This window comes from Paroedura picta, chromosome 4 (assembly GCF_049243985.1).
Source record: "Paroedura picta isolate Pp20150507F chromosome 4, Ppicta_v3.0, whole genome shotgun sequence".
NCBI lineage: Eukaryota > Metazoa > Chordata > Lepidosauria > Squamata > Gekkonidae > Paroedura > Paroedura picta.
In genome coordinates, this window is record NC_135372.1 from 126,962,855 (window position 1) to 126,970,061 (window position 7,207).

The 7,207-nt window shown below is 52.1% G+C and overlaps 1 protein-coding gene across 1 annotated transcript in view; it reads right to left on the minus strand.

The window, feature by feature from the left end:
* The window catches only part of LOC143836367 (opsin-5-like), a 91,928-nt gene extending 88,412 nt beyond the window's left edge, over positions 1-3,516 (minus strand). The window contains exon 1 of the mRNA XM_077335596.1: positions 3,239-3,516. The gene's annotated coding sequence lies outside the window, so the exon portion shown is untranslated. The remainder of the gene's footprint in view (positions 1-3,238) is intronic.
* Positions 3,517-7,207: the final 3,691 nt, after the last annotated feature.

A 7,207-nucleotide genomic window follows, 5' to 3' on the forward strand; every position in this document is an offset into this window, starting at 1 on the left:
GGGCTTGACTCCTGCTTCACTTGTCATGCATCCAGGGACATATTTTGTACACCTTTAAATGAATCCTGAGAGACTGACATGTTGAAGGTGGCTGTTTTAATGATAGCTGTTTCACATTGTGAACCTGCTTGTCCTATGAATGGAGCAGAAGGGCACTCATGCTATGGGATGGCCAATACCGCACTGTGAGCCTCTCCTATGAAGACATTAGAAAGGCACTGATGAGACATGGTGGCAGGTAACGCACCAGTAGATGAGTCCAAGATGGCAGGGTGGATGTCATTAGATCCCAGTTTGTGGAATGGTGTGGCAAAGCCACACAGTAGATCATGAAAGCTAAGCAGGGTTGATCCTTGGATGGGAAACCAATTTCCTTAAGTACTCCTTGAGATGCTTCCTCCTTTAAATCACATTTCTAAGAAGAAAGTTCCTCTCTGACTCTCCCTCTCTCTCTCTCTCTTTCTCGTGCTCCTAGTCCCTGCTGTGGAAAGGCCGAGGGGTTGGAGGAGACAGCCACTTTTCCCGTTTCTTCTCCTAACTGAAAATGTACTGCCTGGAGGAATCTGTCTTCATCACCACACACAGGAAAGTCAAGCTGCTTCCTTGAAACCGCCCGGGGGAAGCCTGATCCACGGCTGCATCCAAATACTTGTGCCTTTCCCTTGTGCTGAAGCCCATCAGAAATGCATTAATGCCATTAATACTAGATGCAATTTTCAAAAGTGGAAGAGACCAGGGAGGTCCCAGCTGACTTAGGGCAACCCCCGGTGAGGTTTTCAAGGCAAGAAATGTTCAGGGGTGGTTTGCCCCTGCCATCACACCCTGATATGCCTTAGAGCAGGAGGAGTCAACCTGTGGTCCTCCAGATGTTCATGGACAACAATTCCCATGAGCCCCTGCCAGCACTGGCAGAGGCTCATGGGAATTGTAGTCCATGAACATCTGGAGGACCACAGGTTGACTACCCCTGCTTTAGAGGTCTCCCATCCAAATTCTAACCAGAGCCAATCCTGCTTAGCTTCCAAGACCTAATGAAATCAGGCTAGCCTAGGCTATCCAGGTCAAGTATTGATACCATACACACCCCGTGATTCAGCTTTATAGAAGCTGGAGTGAAAGTTGTTCATGTTCAGCCCCCTTCTCTGACTGGCAGCACAATCCCTATGCAAGTTTCTTCTAAGTTAATTGCAGCCAACAGGCTGGGTGGGTATAACCTTGCTTAGGATTGCTCTGCTTGTAAATAACCCATACCCATTCCTCAAATTCCCTCTTTATCTCCCCCATGCTTCCAAGGCACTCGTGGAGGGGCACAAGATGCTCTCCCCGTTTTTATCCTCACTACAGCCCTGTGAGGTAGGTCCGGGTGAGAGTGCCTGGCCCAGAGTCCCTCAGTGAGTTCCAGGACTTTGTGAGGATCTGAACCCGAATCTACGCAGGTCAGAATCGGGTGCTCCAACCACTACACTGAATCTAGGAATAAGCTTGGAACTTCTGTTGTCTTCTGATTCTGGTGAAAGAAATGTCGCCCAGACAAAGAATTTCTGCTTGAAGAAGCACAACTTTCATTTTGGACTATGGGATACTTTTGCTGTGATGTGTGCATGTGGGATCTGTTATGTATACACACATCCACACATCCCTCACATCCCCCTTCCTTGACTGGTTGGTTTAGAACAGGGGTAGTCAAACTGCAGCCCGCCAGATATCCATGGACTACAATTCCCATGAGCCCCTGCCAGCATTTCCCTGCCAGCATCATGAGAATTGTAGTCCATGGACATCTGGAGGGCCGCAGTTTGACTACCCCTGGTTTAGAAGGACTGTCGTATCGCACCCCGTACTCCTACACGTTCTTCTCCAAAGGAATCTCTCTTACAAAAGAGTCTTGCTGGGGGCGGGAGCTGATTGGCTCTGCTACAGTTGGTATGTGCGGGGGCAGATAGCTTTGGAGGAGGGGGGGAATCCCACAACACCCAGCCGGATTGGTCTTCCCCCATTGCAGGTCTCTTGTAGGGGAATTTCCGAGATGTGCATCTCTACAGTTTGCAGGTTTTCGGGTTGAGAAACTTAAATGCCCCCCCCCCAGTACTGCATGGCTGATTTGCAGCCAGCAGCTTCTCCTTCAAAAAATTAGCAGTATGTGTGGGGAGGACAGTGCTAGAGAAGAAGGTGGACTCAAACCCCTTTAAGGGGGGGGGTCTGCACGTAGCCCCTGTTTTCCCTAGGATTGCTTGTAGTAAATTATGTAGTACTTCTGTGGTGTGTTGGAGAGACTCCAGGCACACAAATCTGGAGGAGGGCTGAGCACCAGCTGTGGAGGGCTTTCCCCATCTTGCACAAACTCCTGTGCATCTCTTCACACCACGAAAGTGGGATTCTATCTTCTCTAAAGTTCTTTAAAAACAAAGGAGATCCAGGTTGCACAAATCATCCTGTCCTCCTCTGTTTTGTCCTCCCAACAACCCTGCGAGGTAGGTCAGGCTGAGCAAGAGGGACTGGCCCAAGTTCACCCAGCGAGCTTCCAAGCTGAGTGGGGGCTTGCATCCCAGGTCTCCCATGTTCTAGCCCACCTGCTGGCCCCTGCTCTACATGACCCCGTTCTCCTGTCCCAGGGCATTCCAAGGGTCTTGAGTGCGAGTCCTGCTGCCTAGAGGCACAGTGGAGAGCTGGAATGTTCGCCGCTGCCACTGATCAGGAAAAGGTGCCCACCCCCTTCCCGCTTCGCACTCGCTCCCCTGGAATAGCTGCCCCTAACCCTGCTTCACCCAGACGCTGAGACCCTTCCCCTCCCTCAGGTACTGCTTCAACCCTCCTGCGAAGTTGGAAGCTGTCCTTTTTGCCCCCCTCTGCGACAACCAGCCCGGGAATTGATGGGTGACGAAGGCGCAATCTTAGGGGGAGTTACTCTAGTCCGAGTGTCAGCGTGGGCTAACTCCGTGCAGGATTGGGGTCTGGGGACGCTTTGGCGCTCTCCCTTTTGTGCGTTTGCGGGGGAGGGGGCGTCAAATCCACCACCCACTCTCTTTCTGGGGGTCTCTCGCTCGCTCGCTCGCTCTTTTCACGTGCCGAATTGTTCACCGCGCCTTCGGTCCCTCCTCGCCCCTTTGCCTGCCGAAAACGCACCCACCCACTCAGCCACCCACCCACCCACTCACTCACTCGCCGCGGCCGCCCCGAAGCGCACGAGGCAGCGAATCCGTCCCCGTCCCGTCCCCGCCGCCGCCGCCTGCCGCTTTACCTTCTCCGTGCGGAGAGGCGGGAGACTTGGGGAGGCGTCCTCGCTCAGCTGGGCTCGCTCCTGGGCACCGGGAAACTTTGGCGGGCGGCGGCGGAGGCGGAGGCGCCCATGGCAGCGGCGGGCTCCCCCGGCCGGCTGCCCTCCTCGGAGCCCGCGGCAGGCAAGGAGAGCGGCAGGCGCGGCGCCCCGGGCCTTTCAGCACCGCGAGGGGGCGGACAGCGCTCCGCGCCTCCCTGCCTGCCTGCCTGCCTGCCTGCTGCCGCCGCCGCCGCCACCACTGCGGCGCCGGACTGTGTGTCGGCTGAGGGAGCCAGGCGCTCGCAGTCCTCCCCTCGGCCACCCACCCACGGAGCGCGGCGGCGGACGAGGGGAGGGAGGGAGAGACGGAGGGGAGGGAGGCGCGGGCAGGACGGCCCGCGACGGGGCGGGCAGCGGCAGCAAAGGGGCGTCCAGGGGAAGGCGGGGGGGGGGAGGTGGAGGGCTGTCCTGCGACTTTGCATGGAGGAGGGGGGACACGTCTGGAGCGCCGTCGTTTGGGGCACCAAGACGGAGGAGTTTGGAAAGAGGGGGGGCGCTTGGTTTCTGCACGATCTGCACAGTCTCTCCTCCTCCCTCCCTCCCCCCCCCCCCCGGCGCCCTCACCGGCTCCTGCCATCCAGCCTTTGTGCAGATACCGGTGCTTTAAAAGTATACAAAAATCGCTGGCTGATGAATTGAGAGCAGCTCCGTAATTGATCGCAAAAGGGGGTTTAAACGGGTGAACCCCTCTGGTTGCAGACCCAGGCCCGCTCCAGGGTAAATCCGAGGACTCAGACCTGTTTGGGATTTGCACGGGCCAGGCGAAGGGAAAGATTTCCGTTTCCATTAAGGAGCAGTTTCCCATCTTTTCCATTTGGTATCCAAGTGTTTTAAATTGGGCTGAACTGTTGTTGGTTTTTTTTTTAACACTATTAATTTTAATATTTAAAAAGATCGTAATGCTTCATGGTTATTCTAATGGCAGCGTGACAACTCTTGATACAATTAATTTTCATTGTGGCTCTCTCCAGTTGAATTCCCTACCTAATATCTCAGCCTGAGTCTCCTCCTCCCAGAAATTAAGCCGTGGAGCCTGTCGTGGGATTTGATTATGGATTTCTTTCTTTAAATGAAATCAGTTTAGAGACAGCAGAGCAGAATTCTATCATTTATGCTTCCATTTAGAAATGGTTCCAAATATATATCCAAATACACACACAATTTTTTTTTTGGCTCGCAGCATTTGCTTAGAGGGTTCTAGCAAGTATTCTGCTTGTGATACTCCCCAGTGTTGGAGCACTTTAAAAACTCACCCATTGGTCATGACAAAGGATGTTTGAGCTCCATCCCACTGTATTGTGAAGTGTTATATACATCAGGCAGAAAGACAGGGAAAAGATCACCCTGGACAGCTTGGTGGCCTTTTATTCTGCTGTATGTGCTGCTGAGCATGTGCAGAGTTCCTGTTCATTACACCAGTGGGGTTGAGAGCTCTGACAGAACTGCTCTGTGAGAACAGCTCTACCAGGACTGTGATGAGCCAGCTGGCTGCAGTTGGAGGCGTGGGGAATAAAACCCAGCTGTTCTATAATAGAGGCCATGATTCTTAACCACTGTAACCTGCTGGCCTACAGGCCCCCATTACAAGTCCATTTGCAGGTGTGAATCTTTCCCATCTTTCCCTTCACCAGCAGCTCCTAAGACTTCCAAAAAATCCTGCCCTCTACTCAATCAGACTATTGGCTCGTCAAGACCAGTATGATCTGCTCAGGTTAGCAGCAGCTCTCCATGGTCTCTGGTCTTTCACATCTCTTACTGCCTGATCTTTTAAGTGGAGATGTCAGGGACTGAACCTGGGACCTTCTGCATGACGGTGGAAATTGTGTGAATGAAATAATACTTTACTGGGAGCAATTAAAACATCACAAAGTTATAAGCAAACTTCCCTAGACTATTTCTTCAGCCTGGATAAAACAAGAAGCAAAAGCTGAGAGCCCAAGCCTGCAAACCATAATGCACTTTAGAAGGGGTAAAGGAGACACAAAGTACAGTGGGTACAAAGGAAATCTCAGGTTACGCATACTCTTCCGGACAAGGGCAGCTTTCTTTGGAAAACACAAGGACCTCCAGTAATTCAGATTAGCTGCTGGCACCAATAAGAACACAGGTTCTTTGTCAGGAAGGAGCAGAAGTAAAGGAAATGGGGAAATCCTGCGGTAGCAGATCCAAAGAGAGATGGGAAAAGCAAGTGGATGGGAGCAAAATAGCAGCAAGGGTTAATCTAGGGGCAAGTCAAACTGCAGCCCTTGAGATATCCATGGACTACAATTCCCATGAGTCCCTGCCAGCATTCGCTGGCAGAGGCTCATGGGGATTGCAGTCCATGGACATCTCGAGGGCCACAGTTTGACTACCCCTGGGTTAATCCATCCCACCCCCATTTTCATTCTATCATCCCATTGGCAACAGCTGCTTTTCATTTTTTGAAAATCTTCGCTGTGAAACCCCCCAAAAAACTGGAATAGGGACTTTATGAATGCTAGCCATGGCCTCTGCTGCTGAACTATGCTCCCCCCCCCAGGGGCCAGCCCCACACCTGATATATATCTTTAGCTGTGTGGTTCACACGTGTGACAGCTCCTGTGTTGGATTGGCAATGAAATATCATCCAAGGGGTTGCACAGACATAGCTCATGGCAGTGCTTATGTGGCCAGCTCTATCCATAAACTTCCTGTCAAGTCTGTGATGCTGCAGGCAGGTGACACAGCGGCCTCATCCCCTGACATCTCCCCGCCCCAGACTTTCCCACCTAATCTCTTTCTTCTTGGTGTTTATCTAAATAACTAAGGCCACTTACACCTGAAACACTTGTTCTTTCCTTTCCTTTTATTTCTCACACTGTGCAACGAATCCACAACGTGTCTGGACACATTTTTAGGCAACACAGGTCAAACAGATGTCACTGCAAAAGAAAGACAAAGAAACAGCTGTTGGCAAACAAAAAAGTCTGCAGAAACTTTATTTCTCCACCTGGCCATTTTACCCGGGCAGATGCCGGGCAGACGATGAGTGGACTATGGCAGGGGTAGTCAACCTGTGGTCCTCCAGATGTTCATGGACTACAATTCCCATGAACCCCTGCCAGCAAATGCTGGCAGGGGCTCATGGGAATTTTAGTCCATGAACATCTGGAGGACCACAGGTTGACTACCCCTGGACTACAATATCCAAAATATCTAGAGATGACACCATGAAGACCCTAAGCGTTCTCAAGGTGCTTACCTGCCCTTTTAGTGGGACTAAATAGCCACCACTTGAAGGGATTCCCATTCATATTTCCATAAATTTTACTGCCTACATTCCATGGGTGGCCTGGATAGTCTGAGCTAGTCCGATCCCCATCGGATCTCACATGTTAAGCAGGGATGGTCCTGGCTAGTATTTGGGTGGGAGACCTCCAAGGAACACCAGAGGCATGACCCAGAGGCAGGCTAGGGCAGACCACCTCTGAACGCCTCTTGCCTTGGAAGTCCTACAAGCCCACCCTAAGTCAGCTGTGACTTGACTCACTTCCTGCATTGTAGGCTGTCACTCCTACCATGCTGTTGGGCAGAGTCTGGTAGGCCCAGAGGAGGTGGAGGAATAAAGCAGGTTTAGAAGGGGACGTTGTTACGTCTTGACTGGGTTCAGCCACGCAAGTCCGCTCGGTTCCTTTTGCGAAACGGGCTAGGAGTCACTTCGGCCATGCGCTCAGACAATGCTGACGGCCACTGGTAGTGTGCGCGGAAGCTCAGCCCGGCTTGTGTTTAGGAAATCAAACCGGCTGTTGGCTCGCTGGGTTTGGCAAGGGCCTCGTCACGACTGTCGCTTTGACAAGTTCCCGTTCCTTCGCTCCCTGGGAAGAGGATTTTCTTTGGCAGCCGGTTCAATATAGGAAAAGGGGCTCTTTA